General features: G+C 44.9%; 1 protein-coding gene across 1 annotated transcript in view; it reads right to left on the reverse strand.

Annotated features, from left to right (window-relative positions):
• Positions 1-18514, reverse strand: part of LOC122803149 (putative RNA-binding protein Luc7-like 1) — a 1029881-nt gene that overhangs the window by 254714 nt on the left and 756653 nt on the right. The gene's annotated exons all lie outside the window — the stretch shown is intronic.

Raw genomic sequence — 18514 nt, forward strand, 5'->3', positions numbered from 1 at the left:
AATTCAAGACCTCCAAAGACTAGGAACAATAGAACCTGTTCCTCCCAGGCAGGAAAGATTTTACTCAAGACTCTTTCTGGTCCCCAAAAAGGATGGTCCTTTGAGACCTACATTGGATCTATCTTTCCTGAACCTATTTCTGGAAGTGCCATCTTTCAAAATGCTCCCCCTCCCAACTCTACTCCCCCTTATCCCAGAGAAGACCTTTATGGCCACTCTGGATCTAAAGGAGGCTTACCTTCATATCCCCATAAAACCCTCAAACAGAAAATTTCTACAGTTTTTTCTGGACCTTGCTCTCACTTTCAGTTAAAAGCCTTGCCCTTTGGTTTGTACAGAGCACCCAAAGTATTGACAAAATGCCTAGCCCCAACCATTGCTTACTGCAGGACCCAAGGTATACAACTCTACCCTACACCTAGACATTCTCCTTCTAGAAGAGACAGAAACCAGTCTCAGAGACAACTTCAGGTTCACCACCACCCTTCTTCAAAACCTAGGCTTCACCCTCAACTTAAACAAATCCTCCTTGCTCCCTCAGCAAGACAATTTTTCTAGGCTTCACGATCAGGACAGATCTAATGTGGGCCTTTCTCCCACAGGAAAAAGGTCCACTCCCTCTCCACTCACTTTCAAAACCTTTTACTGGAATCCCCAATTTCTAAACAATTCCTGCAACTCCTGGGGCTTAAGGCAGCCACCATTCCCATGCTTCCCTTGGCAAGAATGCATATGCGGAAGTTCCAATCGTACCTAAAGAAGGTGTGGTCATAACACCTACACTCTTTACAGAAGCCCCCCTTCTGCCCTGTCAAATCAGAGCTAAGGTGGTGGATTCAACAAACCTGTCACAATCCGGAAATGCTTCTCCAAATTCCCTCCCCAAACCAGATCATCTACACAGATGCTTCAGACCTAGGGTGGCGTGCCACCAGAAAGAACTTCAGAGTTCAGGAAATTTGGAGTACTGCCCTTCAAAACAAACATATCACTGTCAGGGAGATGGACTGCAGTTCTCCTAGCCCTGGAGGCTTTTCTTCCTACCCTCCACCTGGGACCCCTTCTAATATTCACTGACACCAGTCATGTGGTACCTCAACAAACAAGGAGGAACCAAAGCCTACTTCCTTTGCAGAATAACCCTACAAATCTGTGAAATCGCCTCCAGGCACAACCTGTCCCCACAGGCCTCTTACATACCCTCTCAGGACAATAAACCAGCAGATCTAAGCAGAGCATCTTCTCTACAGCACGAGTGGATGCTGAACAGGGAAAGCTTTGTAGACACTGTCCACCGGTGGTGGGGCATTCTTCAGGTGGATCTGTCTGCATCTCCCCAGAACAGACAATTGACCAATTTCTGCACCAACGATCACCCCTCACTATCCTGGAGAGTAGATAACTTCAACATTTCTTGGAAGGGACCGTTTCTTTATGCCCCCTCCCCTTCCCCCTAATTCAAAAGGTCCTACTGACATTCGGGAAGGACAAACCAAAAATCTTGCTGGTGACGCCTACTGGCCAATCATCACTGGTTCCCCCTACTTAACTCTCTAGCCAAGGGCAATCACCACAAGTTACCCCACAAGGTGGGCATTCTCACACAACAAAAGGGAATGCTAATCCATCCCCATCTACAAATGCTAGCACTAACACTCTGGATGACAAACTTCTAATTCCTTTTAGACACCACTATTCAGAGGATGCACTTACAGTCCTGAGGGAGGCCAAGAAACCAGCTACTAGAAAATCATACTTATCAAAACGGAAGAGATTCCCAAAATGATGTCTATGTAAAGACATGGACACCAATCAGGAGGACCCTTCCCTAGTCCTTACATATATGTGAGAGATTAAGGATGGCCTTTACTCCTCAATGAAAGTACATATTTCAGCCATATCTGACTGCCTCTAAACCCCCCCCCCTTTACTACTCAGGCTAGATGGTAAACTTTTCCTGAGAGGGGTCTTGCACATCAGACCACCTAGAAAACCCATCCCGCCACCCTGGGATCTAAACTTTGTACTGGAGAAACTAACACTTAGACCCTTTAAGCCAGCTAGCAAAGCTACTTTACAACTTTATACATGGAAACCTGTACTGTTGGTGGCAATCACTTCTGCCAGGAGATTGTCAGAGTTGCAGGCACTCATGGCCTGCCCCCCCTTACACAGTCTTCCACAAGGACTGGGGAAATTACACACTAACCATTCCTTCATGCCTGAAGTGGTAAATGAGCTGTCCTTAAATCAACCATAATTCATAAATTTCAAATGCCCTGGATCAACTAAGTCATAGTCCCACCAGGGGCTCCAATATCCTAGACCTGGTCATTACCAAGATAGGTTATCGATGCTCCACACCTATGGTCACCCCCTCGTTGGTCAGGTCTCACCATAAGCTAATCACTCTTGAGATCCACATCCCTCCCCCACCCCACAGTAAGAAACTTCCATAAAAAATTTCTCCAAAGCCAACTTCATGCTACTCGAGTCAGAAGTGACAAACTTCACGACACCCATGCAGATAGGAACTGCAAGTTCAACTGCTGAATCCTACACTAAGGCACTGTACAAGCACATCCACTTGTGCACTCCCAAACAGAACCAAGAGGCTCTCCTCCAAAAAAAGAAAGTCATTCTGGTGGTCCCCTGCCATAAACAAATGTTACAACAAAAGGAAGAGACTGTTACAGAAAAGTGGAAAATCCCAGGATGCACAAAACTCCCTTACCAGCCTCAGTAAGAAGCTGAGATCCCTTATAAAATCCTCCAAAGCTAGTTACGAAAATAAAACTGCCAAAGCTTCCAAAGACAACCACAAGGCATTCTATAGCTATGTCAAGAATCTAAACGGCAATGCTCAGATCTGCTCTGAGCTACAACAGAATGGCATTAAATATACAGATCCCAAGGATATTGCCAACTTCACCCCCCCCTCTCACCTCTAAAGGGCTCATCTCAATACTGAAAGATTACCAAATTCTGGTAATAACGGCCACACAGGTAAAAACCACACTCTCCAAAGCTAAGAATACAGCATCCATGGGACCAGACGACATCTCGGGCTGTGTACCACATGAACTACAAAATTAACTGGCACCTCACCTGTCATGTGTAATCACAGCCTCACCTCAGGCTTTGTGCCCACTGAGTGGGGCACAGCTACAGTTATCCCACTCCAAAAGGGGGGGAATCCACCTTGGATCCTGGGAACTATCGCCCCCATCAGTCTGACGAGCCTGATCTGCAAGGTCATGGAACGTATCATGGAACTTATAAACAAAGACTTCTGCAACCTTCACAAACTGGACCCTACCTAGTTTGGGGTCATGAAGGGCTGATCTTGTCTCCTGAATCTGACAGACTTTGAATCAGTCTCTAGAGCTGTGGACGAGAGTAAGGTGACCCACACAGCCTATTTGGACCTTGCCAAGGCCTTGACACCATCCCCCACTCTGGAATCACAGATAAACTTACTAAGCTGGGCATTAATCCCTATGTTACTCAATGGGTTGCCAACTGGCTTACTGACAGAACCCACACTGTAAAAGTAGCAGACTCCAAATCCAGCTCCAGACAACTGACAAGTGGAGTACCTCAGGGTTCCTGGGATCGCTCTTGTTTGGCACCTACTTCTCTGAAGTACAGGCCAACACTAAGGGACTCTGGCTAACAACGTTCACAGATGACTGCAAACTGGGAGCCATTATTGAATCCCCAAATTATGTGGATATTCTACAAAAGGGCCTTACAGAAATGGATGCATGGTGCCAGAACCAGGGGCTCAAGCTCAATGCCAAGAAACCCTTTGGGAAAAAAACATGTACCCGTGAATTACCATACAGGTGGCCATACACTAAACACCGAAAGTGTGATGAGACTTAGGGACACAGGTGGACAGTGGCCTCACCTTCGATAACATCGCCACAACAGTCAGGAAATCCTAAGTGGCACACCATCACTAAGGGCTTTTCATCCAGAAAAGAGGATGTCATTGTCCCACTGTACTCATCCCCTCATTAGACCCATTATCCCCGTTTGGTATGTACCTCTCAAGACATCTGCAACAACTAGAAATACCTCAATAAAAGAATCAGAGGCCTAAAGCAGATGCCAGATGCTGACCGTCTAAAAAAAAAAAAAAAAAACTCCAGTTATACTCTGTTGCATATAGTCTACTCAAAGGCAATCTCTGCTTAACATACAAGGGCATGTCAAACCCAGAGCTGTTGGACATGCTACACTTAAAGAAATCCCAATCACTTAGATCCCTGGAGCGTGCGGCTCTGAACCTTATCACAATGAACAAAACATGCTGGAAGAATAGGTTCCTGACCCAGACACTCCCCCAGACTCGAATAGACAGCCCATACATGTCAAGCAGAGCGCCTCTTTGGCCCTCTTCAAAATGAACCTTGACGACTGGATGGGAGATAGGAAATTCATCCCGCGGATCACGTCAGTCGCCCTGCTAGACAGGGGTCCAGGGAAGTAAATATTGTGGCAAGAAACAGCCAGGGGAATTGTTATGGCTAGGCTTGTAAAGGCCCTAGGGCTGATAGGCAAGTACCAACCTATAAATCTATTCACTATTCACCTGCCTACCTTCTTCCCCTCTCCAACTAATGAGTGAGAGGATTCTCCATTCCTTGAATGTGCACAGACAACTTAGATTCTACCTAGACATAACTAAACCCTTCAGAAAATCTGAACTTTTTGTCTCCTTCCACCCCAGGGCTATGGGCAAGGCAGTTTCCAAGCAAACTATCTCAGGATGGATCAGAAAATCCATTCATTTCTGTTACTCAAACCATGGCAAACCTTTACCCCAGAGGGGTGAGAGCTCATTCCACCAGAGGTATGGCTACTTCCAAAGCCTTCCTCAAAGGGCTGGACACAGCTTCCATTTCAGAAGCTGCCACCTGGTCCACTATCCACACAGTCACCAAGCACTACAAACTAGATCAAGTCTCCAGAGCCATGGCAGCCTTTGCTAGAACAATCCTGCACAGGATTCTGCAATCTTCTACTTCTACCACCACCCTTACCTCTAAGTAGCTGTGGTACTCTCCCACAGTAAGAATATTGCAACATAGTTAGAGAAGAACATAGAATAATTGTGTAAAATCTTATCATAACCATAGATGTCCTTCTCTTCCATATTGCAGTATTCCACCCCCCCCACCTTCCTCCTGCATTACACTGGATTATTAACCTAGCTCCGAGCTTTTAGGAAGCTCTAACCTTAACCAAGAGCAACTAGCCAGGATATAACACTTGACTCTTCTAGCTGAAAATCTTTTTTTCCTCTCAAGGCTATCTGGCCTTCAAGTTCAGAGGTCTGTGCGTACAGACATCACATTTACGGTCCCTGGTTTATGGCCCTGTGTGTGACGTCCCACCCATCTACAGCAGCCAGGCTTAAGCTTTTGTATAAGAGCAGACGTCTGGTTGCCTGAGGCAAGAAATCCCACAGTAACAATACTGCAACACGGAAGAGGAGGACATCTATGGTTATGGTAAGATTTTACACAACCATTCTTTATTGGTTGTGTGTTCCAAATTCAAACTGCTCCTCAAGGAAAAGTTAGCCATACTATTTGTTGGGAATGGAGTTCCAGGTCTTTGAACTGGATTGAAAGCACACCACCATGAAAGGAATTTTTATATAGGTATCAGAATTGTTTTGTATATTTCTGTACATATGAATTATCTATTTATGTTTATTATATAGATGTGGCTGCTTTTCAATTCCTTATATTCAGATGTATACACATTGTTCTTTTCTCTTTTTTAATGTTTGGGGTTTATGTGGTTGTATTATGTGGTTGCACTTTAAGGAACTCAGCTAATTGTGAAGATTAAATATTTAATTTGATTTAATCAATTAATTGAATGTATTTAATAATGTTTGGTATATAAGGAAATGAAATGTAGTATACTGTTCCACTGAAGGTGAAAGGCCGAAGTAACAAAACGTGTAAAATAAAAGTTTACAGCATTTCCTTGCATCGGTCCTTTCATGGTGGTGTGCTTTCATGTTTTTTGAGAGGTGAAGTTCTTTGTGTTTTGTGGCTGGATACTTTGAACTGGATTGAGCAGGTTATCAGAAAGTTCTCCAACCAAATATCAAAGGTATGACAGGAGAGGGAGCCTATCCTTACACTCAAGCAAGGAAGTGAACTATTCCTTAGCGGAGCATGAACCTATCCCAGAACACGCCAACAACTCTCACAAATCTATAGGGAATTTGGAGAATTCCTTGAAGGTTGTGCGTCAGAGCTGGTAACTCGGCACGTAAAAATCAACTACCAATCATTAGCGGACTGGAGTTCCGCTGTGGCGACCCCTAACTGGGAAACGCCGAAAGAAACACCACCACCAATTTGCCTATTGTATATTTCTGGGATGTGGGTGGCAACCAAAACACCAAGCACCAACTGATGCAGACAATGCAAAAAAAGGCATTCAGGTCAGGGACCACAACAGAAAATCAAATGCTGTGATACAGAACCTTCACTCAGTAACAAAATGTTACCCTTCTTAGGATATCAAACCACTGAGTGCACTAGTGAGTAAAGATGATCAGTGTGCAGGCTAAAATCTCAACATTTCTGCAAGTAGATTCACAATGCAATCAAACTATAAAAGGAACTCAAATCTATATTTGTGGAGTATGACAATACCCTCCAATGCCTCAGCTGTTTAATATGTAAAAATCTGCTCCACTACTATTGATTTCAGTCCATTTATATGTGTACAAGACTATACCTCACCATTTGTTTAGTAGAAAATATCAAGGAATGAATTAGATTGTACAAGGCAGGAAATTCTAAGTCATTACTTGCAAGGCATGAACCAGCTGAATCTTGAATCTGTATGGATTTATCATCTTTTACTCATTTACAACTCATGAAAACAGCACTCACAGAAAAAAGACAAGCATGCTCACCACAGAAGTCAATGTTTGAATCCTTACCCTTAAGAAACAAACATGTATGCACTTCTCAAAGTTAGATCAGGATGATTACGCCCACCTCACCAACCATTACTACCAATGCCAACAGTAGTGAGGTACATTAATACTGCCTAGAACAAGTTCCACTCAATTTTTGTTCAGCTGTATTTACAGCACAGGAGAATGGTTGCTACCTCACTACCAATCCCTCTAGGTCTACCTTCCTTTCAGACTGTGTGGCTGTTGGTGTGAACATGAATGCGGATGGACAGTCTCACTTGTACTTAATGCTGCAAGTAAACAAGTTTCATGTGAGGTCAGGATATAGTACAGTTTTGTACCTACCATAAATGTAGATGTCCGAGAGGTATGCATCTGCAGTCCTAACAAATGGGTTGTCCTGCCACAGGCAGCCCTTCGGTCGGCCGGATTCCAAAGTCTGGGTCTGGCCTCGGCTGATGTCACACTTCACCCGACGTCATAGCTGCTGTCATTTGGGTATAAAGGCATCAGCCGACGCCATTTTCCTCAGTGTTTCTTGCCCCAGATGCCAGGTGCCCTCTAGGAAGGCTAAATTTGGATAAATGCAAATGATTCCAAACAGTAGAGAGCAAACAAAAATAAACATGTATGTACATACATACAAACAAATACACCATAATAGATTCCCCCAGCTAGCTACAAGATGGGCAAATACCCTAGGAGTACCACAGAGGGGAAGGAGGGTGGGTAATCCTGACTGCAGATGCATACCTCTCGGACATCTACATTTATGGTAGGTACAAAACTGTACTATGTCCTTCAAGGATGCATCTGCAGTCCTAACAAATGGGTAGAATACCATAGCCAAACTGGGGGAGGAGGCACTAAGAAGATTATGGTGTAGTTAAGATCCCTTGCAAAACAGCAGTGGCAAAACCTGCTCGGGATCTGGAGTATAAAGGCAGATTATAATGCTTGGCAAATGTATGCACGGAGCTCCAAGTAGCAGCCTCTAGAATGTCTTTGGTAGCCACTCCTCGTAAGAAAGCTGTAGTAGTGGCTGTAGCCCTTGTGGAGTGAGGTCTGATGTTTTCTGGAGTTGTCTTTCCATGAAAGGAATAACAAAATCTAATGCAATTTCCTATCCATTTTGAGATTGTCTGTTTTGAAATTGCTTTTCCTTCCATTCCTGCTGCATATGCTACCAGAAGCTGGTCAGTTTTTCTATTGTTCATGGTTCTGTCCAGGTAGTAGCGCAATTGCCTGTGTACATCCAAGGTATGCAGTAGTCTTTCCCCCCTGTTCTGTGGGTTGGGGAAGAATGTTGGTAGGTGAATTGCTTGGTTCAATGATACCCTGGAGACCACCTTTGGCATAAAAGTAGGGTTAGTTCTCAAGGACACTCTATCCTGATGGAAGATAAGGAAGGGTTGTACTGCCATTAATGCCTGTAGTTCAGAAACCCCTTCTTGCTGAAGTGATTGCAAGCAGGAAAGCAGTTTTCCAAGACAAGAACTGTAATTCTGCTGTTGCTGCTGGTTCAAAGGGGGGAAGTGTTAACTTTTCTAGCACAAAGTTCAGGTCCCATGTAGGCAAAGGTGGCTTCCTTGGAGGCTTTACATTTTTAATTCCTCTCAGAAACTGCCTGAGTAGAGGATGAGAGAAGACTGGAGGATCCACGTTATATTCTGCTGAAATTGCTGAGGCATGAATCTTGGAGGAGTAAGACAGGCCATTGTGGAAAAGCTCTGCTAAATATTCCAGGATGTTAGCTATGTTTGCCAATGCTACATTTTCTCCTTTTGCTGCACTCCAAATGAGGTATCTTTTCCATTTTGCTGAGTAAGTCTTCCTTGTGGAGGGTCTGCGAGCCTCCAGGATAATGTCTTTAACCCTCTGAGATAAATCTGGGTTATTTTGTTTTATGTAAGATTCCAGGCAGCTAGCTGCAGTGTTTTCAAGTTTGGATGCAGGATCTTGAAGTTGTTCTGTGTTAGCAGCAAAGGAACTAGAGGTAGAGGCCATGCGTGTGCCCGAGACATACTCCTCAGAAGCGGGTACCAATGCTGCCTCGGGCCAGTCTGGAGCTATCAGTATGATCCTTGGGTGATCTTCTTTGATCTTCAGTAGCACTTTGTGCATCAAAGGAAGAGGTGGGAATGCATATGCTGTTAGGTTTTCCCAACTGAAGGATAGGGAGTCCACCTTCCAAGCAAGTGGGTGGTATGTCCTTGTGGAGAATTTTCTCAATTGGTGGTTGTGTGGGGATGCGAACAGGTCTATTTCTGGTAGCCCCCATTTCTTTGTAATGAATTTGAAGATGTCCGGATGCAGCATCCATTCGTGGGCATCCGTGGTAGTTCTGCTTAAGGTGTCTGCTAGTATATTTTCTTTTCCTGGCACAAATATGGCCTGGAGCTGAATGTTGAGGTTCAGGGCCACATTCCACAGGTCCATTGCCATCCGGGCATAGAGGAAATGAGTGTGTGCCTCCCTGCTTGTTGATGTACCACATAACTGTGGTGTTGTCAGTCCTTATCAGCAAATGACCTTGTTGAAGAAACTGTCTGAATGTCTGAATTGCCTGTTTCACTGCCAGCATCTCTTTTTGATTTATGTGTAGGTTCAGCTGGTCCTGTGTCCATAGGCCTTGTATACACTTGTCTGCCATGTGTGCCCCCCAACCGAGGTCTGAGGCGTCCGTGGTGATAGTCTGGCTTGGGTGAGGGCTGTGGAAAGGCAGTCCTTTGTTCAACTGACAGGCCTGAGCCCACCACAGGAATTCTTGCTTCAGGCATGGAATTATTGGAATTTGGGTTTCTAGGCTGTGCTTGTGCTGAGACCATAAATTCCTTAGGTACCATTGCAACTTCCTCATATGTAGTCTGGCATGTGGGATCAATATTATGCAGGATGCCATGTAACCCAGGGCTTGCAGGACTTTCCTTGCTGTAAGCTGGTTCTGCATTGTTAATGCCATGAAATAGAGTGGTGGTGGTTTTTGTTTTTCTGCTGTGAGAAATGCCATTTGATTTGCTGTGTCCAGTTCTGCACCCAAGAATGTAATCCTTTGGGATGGTACCAGCCTTGACTTTTTTATGTTGACTGTGTATCCCAAGGCCTGCAATAGGTGAATAACCTTTTCCAAATCTTTTGTTAATTTGATCTTGTTATCTGCTTGTAGCAGGCAGTCATCCAGGTATGGATAAATTTGAATTCCCTGAAGCCTGCAATGAGCAATTACTGATGCCAGGCATTTCGTGAATACTCTGGGCGCAGTAGATAAGCCAAAGGGCAATGCTGAGAATTGATAATGCTCTGATCCTGCAAGAAATCTGAGGTATCTTCTGCAATCTGGTCGAATAGGGACGTGCAGGCATGCCTCCTTGAGATCTAGAGTCACCAGCCAAGACTCCTTGCCCAGCATGGGAAGAAGTTGCTGTAGGGTCAGCATTTTGAATTTTGGAACAATGAGATATGTGTTCAAAGCGGACAGGTCAAGAATAGGTCTCCATTGGTTTTCTTTTCTTGGCATCAGGAAAAGTCTAGAATAAAATTCTTGTCCTTGTTCCATAGCCGGTACCTTTTCTATAGCTCTCATCCTTAGTAAGTGGTTGATTTGTCCTAGAGCGTTTGCTTTTTGGTTTGGTGGTAGGTTTGGCATTCCTCTCTTCCTTGGTAGAGTATGGAAGTGAAACCTGTAACCTTTGTCTATTGTCTGTAAAATCCATTTGTCTCCTGTAATGTAATGCCAGTTTACTGAAAATAAGGCTAGCTTTCCGCCTAAGGGTGCTTCCAGTTGTTCCCTGGTAGGCGGTATCAGAGCCAAGTCATTGTGACTGTCCTGTGGAAGTGGTAGTAGCTGGATCTGTGGCAGTACTTCTCTGGTTGTTAGGCTGCCACTGACGTCCCCTGTAGGCACCTCTGGATTGACCTCTGCCTCTTGAGCCTATTTCTGCCTCTCTGTGCTCTGGTGGTGTCTGGAAAGGACCAATTTTTCGAAGGCCAATTTCTACTAAACCTAGGAGGCTGGACCTGTAAGAAATCCTTGACTGTTTGGACAGATTTTGCTTTTTCTTCCACCTTCTTTAACACTTGCTGTGCAGGGGAGCCAAACAAACTGAGTTTCTCCATGGGAGCATCTAGGAGCTTTGACTTCACATGGTCTGGTAAGGATTGCTCTTTTAACCATGCATGCCTTCTGATCACTGTACCAGTCATAGCTGATCTAAAGGAAGCCTCCAGTGCATCATAGCCGCATTTTAAGGAATGATTACTGACCTGCTGAGTGTTATGTACCAAATCCTGAAGGGACTTGCAGTCTATAGGTTCAGGAGAGGATAGTTTTTTTTTATTTAGCTGATCTAACAGAAATTCCTGATACTGAATCATGTGGAATTGACAGTTTAAGGCCCTAGCCAAAAGAGTAGCAGAAGTATAAACTTTTTTACCCCATCTCTCTAATGCTCTAGATTCTCTTTCAGAGGGGAGGGGGTTTTGGCAGTTGCTACAGCTTTGGGGCCCTGAGAAATAGTTTCAGGATCTGCAATAGGAGCCTTATACAAGTGATAATGTGTGTCCGGGACCCTGTAGTATCTGTCGGGCTTAGCAGGGGCCGGGGGAAGAGAGTCAGGGGCAGTACAAGCATCATTGAATGCATCATCCACAACTGTTAGTACTGGAGGAATGGCTAAAGGCATATGCTGTGGCAAATGTAAAAAGGTCCTTAGCCGTTTCCTAGAATCTGAAAAATCCTGGCCCTGCCACTGAAATTGCTCCCTCATAGCATGCAAGGTTTCCCCAAAAGAAAATTCCTCAGGAGGAGAGGCAGAAGGAATGGAGTCTTCTGCATCAGAATCCTCATATGGAGAATAAGGGCCTTCTGGAGGATTTGAGTTTTCTGAATCATCAGAGGAATAATCCGTAGAAACTGGTTCAGGGGGCTCTGCTCTAGGCCTCTTCTCTGGAGGGGGTTGAGAGGCCCTGTCAGGGTGAGGTTGGGATCCCTTGATCAAAGAAATGAGATCCTCTGCCAGGCTGAGCATTTGGGAACTAGAGCTAGGCCTGTGTGAGGGGGTTTTAGCAGGCAAGGCCTTAGAAGATTTAGCTGCTTTAGCCCTAGAAAAAGCCTTGACAGACATGGATGCAGGGGGCCTAGCAGCTCCACGTGCAGGAGTAGATATGTCTAAAGGAATAGTATCTGATAAATCCTGGGTGCCTGCTACAGCAGGAGAAATTTCAGTAGCAGATTCAGCCATGCTGTGTGAGGCCTCGGCTGTAGGAGGTATGCTTTCGGCCGAAGGAAGAACAGAGGGCTCGGTTTCAGCCGAAACCGAGACACTCGCGGTTGGCTTAACCGTGGTTTTGGCCGAAACCGCGGACCGCGAGTGTCGGTCCTTTTCCTTACGCTTTTTAGCTAATTGTGAAGTCGGAGTCTCCGACGGCATTTTGTAAGCAAAAGCGGGACCAAAAAACTCCTCCGCAAACTCCGACCGGCGTCTAAGTGTCCGTCGGTTGAAGGAAGCACAGGCTAGACAAGCTGCTACGTCGTGGTCTGGGCCTAAGCAAGGAAGGCAGTAAGAGTGGAAATCCTTATGAGGTATTTGTTTCCCACAAGTTAAACAATTATTTACTTATTTACTTTTTCTGACATCGGCTGAGGCAAGAAAGAGACCCCAACGGGGTACTTAGCTTTTTAGAAGTCTTCGGTAGTAGAAATCTCTGGATCTGACCGACCGGCACTTGCGAACAGCTTCTGCTTTCGGGCACCACGCGGCAAGAAAGACTGAGGAGAATGGCGTCGGCTGATGCCTTTATACCCAATTGACAGCAGCTATGACGTCGGGTGAAGTGCGACATCAGCCGAGGCCAGACCCAGACTTTGGAATCCGGCCGGCCGAAGGGCTGCCTGAGGCAGGACAACCCATTTGTTAGGACTGCAGATGCATCCTTGAAGGACATCCATCCTCGCTAATCACTGGAACCATTCAACTGATCCTCCTAGGTGGCTCCTCATGGGAACATACTGCCAGTGATTACACTGTCCAAAGAAGACCAAGAGGCAGAACTCGCATCAAGTTTGGATTGTCTTGTGCAAGTACTCATTGAAGTCCACGAAGCTGCCAACCAAATAAAATCCAAGTAAAAACTTGAAATGTTAAACCTGATTGAATGAGCTTTTGGGACAAAAAGGGAACTATTGTGCTTTTCACAATAAAATGCAATACAGCTAGACAGCTACCTGACAATGTAAACAACTTCTAGTTGGAAAATAAACTGATAATCTTTACATATGTCAATCAAATCAAACAATGAAATTCCGTACAATGTGTCAAACACTCTTCTGTTAGAATACTCAGTAAAGAAGGCAGAGAGGTGCATAGGTTGGTTCAATGTTTGATTTAGTAGCTACTTCATGCATAAAACAAAAGAGTTGGCAACTGACACTGCCCTTGGAAGAACAGGAAAGGAAAGTTGATACAAAGGACTGGCAAATCTGCAATCCTCATGGCAGAAGTCACTGCCACCAGAAAGGTGGTGGTCTGTAAAAAATTTTCAATTCACTCCTGGCAGCAGACTCCACTAGTACTCAGGGAAGTAAACAAAGTACAGTTGTGTACACTTACCATAAATGTAGATGTCCTAGTGTATTCACTGCTGAAGTCATTACATTTGGGTTATCTGCTTGCAGTAGCCCTCAGTCGGCCTGATTAACAAAGTCTTGAGTCCGACGTCAGTTGCTGTCCCTTCTTCCATGACGTCAGGGGTATAAAACATGCAGCCGATGCCATTACATCAGTTTTTCTTGCCCCAGATGTCAGGTGCCCGCCTAATGGGAAGCAATTAAATCTATAATACAAGGATATACCTCCAACAAAAAAGCAAATACACCAAAAAGCTTTTTGAGCATAGTAAGTGAGAGTACAGGTATAGCCAAAAGAAGAAAGGGGGCTGGAGGGAGGGTAACCAGGACTGCAACAATGAATACACTCCGTAACATCTACATTTATGTTAAGTGTACACAACTGTACTATGTTCTTCGTGTTTCACTGTTGCAATCATTACATTTGGGTAGATTCCCAAAGCTAAGGTTGGGAGGAGGAATTTAAACAGAATAAGGACCAGCTATAAGGCCCTGCAAGACTGCAGTGGCAAAATCAGCTCTGGATTTAGAGTAAATTGGCAAATGATAATGCTTGGCGAAAGTATGTACATAACTCCAGGTAGCAGCTTCTAGGATGTCCCTTGTAGGGATGCCCCTGAGAAAAGGCTGTAGAGGTAGATGTAGCCCTAGTTGAATGGGGTCTTATGCCCTGTGGGATAGGTATTCCATGGTGCTTATAGCAGAAATGAATGCAGTGGCCTATCCATTTTGAAATGGTTTGCTTTGAAATAGCTTTTCCCTCTGTCCCTGCAGCAAATGCCACCAGCAGTTGTTTGGATTTCCTTTGAGGTTTAGTCCTGTCCAAGTAGAATCTAAGTTCACATCTAAGGAGTGCAGTATTCATTCCCCTTTGTTCTGTGGGTTAGGAAAGAAGGTAGGCAAATGAATGGTCTGATTAAGAGAGACACTGGATACCACCTTGGGCATGAAGGAGGGACTGGTACTCAGGGACACCCTATCCGCATGAAAGATGATGAAAGGCTCCACCTGCCATAAGGGCTTGTAACTCTGATAACCTTCTTGCAGAAGTGATTGCTAAAAGTTAAGCTGTTTTCCAGGAAAAGAATTTTAAATCTGCAGTAGCAGCTGGCTCGAAAGGTGGAAGAGTGTTTCTCCAAGACAAAGTTAAGGTCCCAAGCTAGAGTTGGAGCTCTCCACGGTGGCCTTAAATTTTTGGCCCCTCTGAGGAACTGCTTGAGCAGTGGGTGAGAAAGAGGGGAGGCTCTGTGCTATAATGAGCTGAAATGGCTGAGGCATAATTTTTTGGAGGAAAAGGACAAACCCTTACAAAGCATCTCAGTCAAATATTGTAGAATCTGAGGTAAATTTGGCACTGCTGCGCTCATCCCTTGAGATTGGTTCCAGGTACAAAATCTTTTCCATTTTGCATAAGACTTTCTAGTACTAGGCCTCCTAGCCTCTAAACTGATGTCCATCACTGATTTACTGAGGGGTGGTAAGGAAGAGATTAGGTAATTAGCCAGGTTGCTAGGTTCAGGGTTTGCAGCTGAGGGTGCAGAATCTGGTTCCCCTGCTGAGACAACAGGGAAAGAGTCTGAGGCAGGTGCCATGGGGCCAAGCGTGACACACTGTGCTTGAGGGGGTACCAGTGTTGGCATGGCCAGTCTGGTGCAATTAAAATCGTCCTTGGCTTGTCCTGTTTGATCTTTAGTAGTACCTTGGAGAGCAGAGGCAGAGGAGGAAAGGCATAAACTGATAGGTTTTTCCAGCTGAAGGATAGAGCATCCACTTTCCAAGCTAGTTAGTGGGCAAGCCTTGTGCAAAATTTGTCCAACTGATGGTTTTGGGGGAGGCAAACAAGTCTATATCTGGGATCCCCCATTTGCTTGTCAACATGCTGAAAATCCTTGGTTCCAGTTTCCACTTGTGTGGGTCCATGAGGTTTCTGCTTAGTCCATCTGCCAGTGTATTTAGTTTTCCTGGCAGGAACTGAGCTTGTAGATTTACTTGTTAGCTCAAGGCTATGTTCCACAATGCCATGGCTAGTCTGCAGAGGGTGTAAGCGTGTGTACCCCCCTGCTTGCTTATGTACCACATGACCGTGGTGTTGTCCGTCTTTACCATTAGCTGTCCTGGAAGAATGTGGTCCTTGAAGGAGCATTCTGTACAGCTAACATTTCCTTTTGATTTATATGTAGGTGCATTTGCCCTGGGTTCCATTTGCCCTGAATGCACTTCCCGAATGCACTTCCCTGCCAGGTGAGCCCCCTATGCATAGTCTGATGCATCTGTTAAGGTTTGGGCGGCAGGGGTAGTGTGAATGGTAGTCCCTTGTTTAGGCGGCAGGCCTCTGCCCACCAAAACAGCTCTAAGCGTAGACAAGGTATGATAGGAATCACAGCTTCTAGATCCTGTGAATGTTGATACCACAGGCTTTTGAGATACCACTGCAGTTTCCTCATATGAGCCTTGCATATGGAATTAGAATAATGCAGGAGGCCATGAACCCCAAGGCTTGCAGTATTTGCCTTGCAGATAACTGGGTTTTTGTGGCCACTTGTCTGAAGTAGGCTGTCAAATGAGTCAGTTTCTCTGGAGTGAGGAAAGCCATCTGGGAAGTTGTATTCAAGCTTGCTCCCAGGAATATAATTTGTTGACAGGGTACCAGGTGTGATTTCTTTTCGTTTATGGTATACCCCAGACAAGTCAGTACACTTTGAACAAAGGCCAGATGATTCAAAAGTATGTCCTGGCTTTCTGCCTGAATTAGACAATCATCCTGGTATGGATATATTTGAATATTTCTTTGCCTGCAGAATGCAATGACTGGAGCTAGGCACTTTGTGAATATCCTGGGCACAGTAGATAAGCCAAAGGGTAGTGCAGAAAACTGATGGTGCATGTCGCCTGCATTGAAGCATAGGTATCTTCTGCAAGACTCCCTGATAGGGATGTGCAGGTATGCTTCTTTTAAGTCTAGTGTTGCCAACCATGCATCTTTGCCTAGCATAGGAAGCAGCTGGTGAACAGTCAGCATCTTGAACTTTGTCATCACCAGAAAGGCATTTAGAGTAGAAAGGTCCAGGATAGGACTTGTATTGCCTTTTCTGGGTATCAGAAAAAGTTTCAAATAGAAACCTTGTCTCTTTTCCTCTTCTGGTATCAACTGAATAGCCCCCATGCTTAAGAGAGAATACTTGATTTTGGGCCTCTGCCCACTGATTTGGGGGTACATCTGGCCACCCGCTTGGTGTTGGTAAGGTGTGGAAGTGAAATCTGTATCCTTGGGAAACTATATTGAAAACCCATTTGTCCTGGGTAACGAGTTCCCAGTTGTTGGCCTGCAGACCAATCTTTCCACCTAAAGGAGCATTCAGTTGGGAAGTGCTTGGAAGTTTTAAAAGCAAGTCATTGAGATAGTTTTCCATGGGGGGGGTTACTCCTCCCTGATTTGGGTGCGGAAACCCCCCACTGCTTAGTCTTGTCTCCCCTGGGACTGAAACCTGGGGTTTCTGCTGTCTGGGTTTGGCTTGAGAAGACCTGGAAGGGGCTGGAAAGGACCAATTCTTAGAGGGCCAGTGCCTACTAAATCTAGGAGGCTGAACTTATAAGAAATCTAACAGTTTGCATAGACTTAGCTTTATCTTCCATCTTTTTAAGAACTTCCTCAGCCTTGTTGTCAAACAGGCAGTCCTGATTTAAGGGAGCATCCAACAATTTAGTTTTAACATGGTCAGGCAAAGATTGCTCCTTAAGCCAAGCATGCCTTCTGAGCACATAACCAGTAACAGCAGCCCTGCAAGAGGCCTCTAATGGGAAATCCACATTGCAAAGTATGTTTTCCAACCTGTTGAGCAGAATGCATTAAATCCTGTAATTCTTTATTTTCCGCACAGTCAGGAATTAACATAATTTTCTGTTTAAGCAATCCAACAACATGTTGCTGATACTTCAACATATGAAACTGGCAGTTTAAAGCCCTAATGGCGATTGCAGAAGTGTAAACCTTCTTAACCAATCTTTCCAGCGCCATGGAGTCCCTACCAGAAGGGGTAGGATTTTTAGCAGTAGAAGCCTTAATGCCCTTGGGTCCCCGTGAAATAGTCTCTGGATCCGCAATAGGATTTTTAAAAAGGAACTTGTGTGAATCAGGAACCCTGTAATATCTGTCAGGTTTTCTGGGAGCAGGAGGCAAAGAATCAGGGACCAAACTAGATTCCGAAAAAGCATAAACAATGTCTAGTACAGGAGGAATAGCTAAAGGCCTATGCAGAGACATGAGTAAGAAATCCCTAAGCCTCTGTTTTGAATTAGAAAAATCCTGGTTTTCCCAGTGAAAATACTCCCTTAGAGTATGTAAGGTTTGACCAAAGAAAAATCCTCTGGAGGGGAAGCAGAGGGAATGGAGTTCTCTGCATCAGAATCCTCATAAGTAGATAAGGGCAAATCCAGATCATCAGAAGAATCAGAAAAATCAGAATCCTGTTCAGAAGATTCATAAACAACTTCAGTCCTAGGTCTCTTAGAAGGGGGAGGTTGGCTTCCCCTGATCAGAGTTATAAGACCTTCAGCCATTCTTGTTTTTTTAGGCATAGAGGCCTGAGCATGCAGCCTGGGCATCAAGTTTTATATGCAAGTCCGTAGGCCTGAATACACCCTCAGAAGCTGGTGCCTGCACAGCGGCTCCGGACCCATCCAAGGTAGAGACATCCTCAGGTTCCATAGTTGAAGCAACTCGCAGCATACCAAACTCAGAATGGGTCTCAGTAGAGGCCTGCGAATCAGAAGCAGCGGTTATCAAGGGCTGCGAAAATGCCTGAGTACCGGCAAACTGGCTTAGGAGAAGTATAATTGTCAGTTTTGGACCTCGGCGGCCTGTCTCTTTTCGAAATCCCGGTAGTCGGATGGCTAACCGAGAACCAAAATATTTAGTGGCAAAAATATAA

Source organism: Protopterus annectens, chromosome 5.part1, assembly GCF_019279795.1.
Source record: "Protopterus annectens isolate FY-2018-M chromosome 5.part1, PAN1.0, whole genome shotgun sequence".
Classification (NCBI taxonomy): domain Eukaryota; kingdom Metazoa; phylum Chordata; order Ceratodontiformes; family Protopteridae; genus Protopterus; species Protopterus annectens.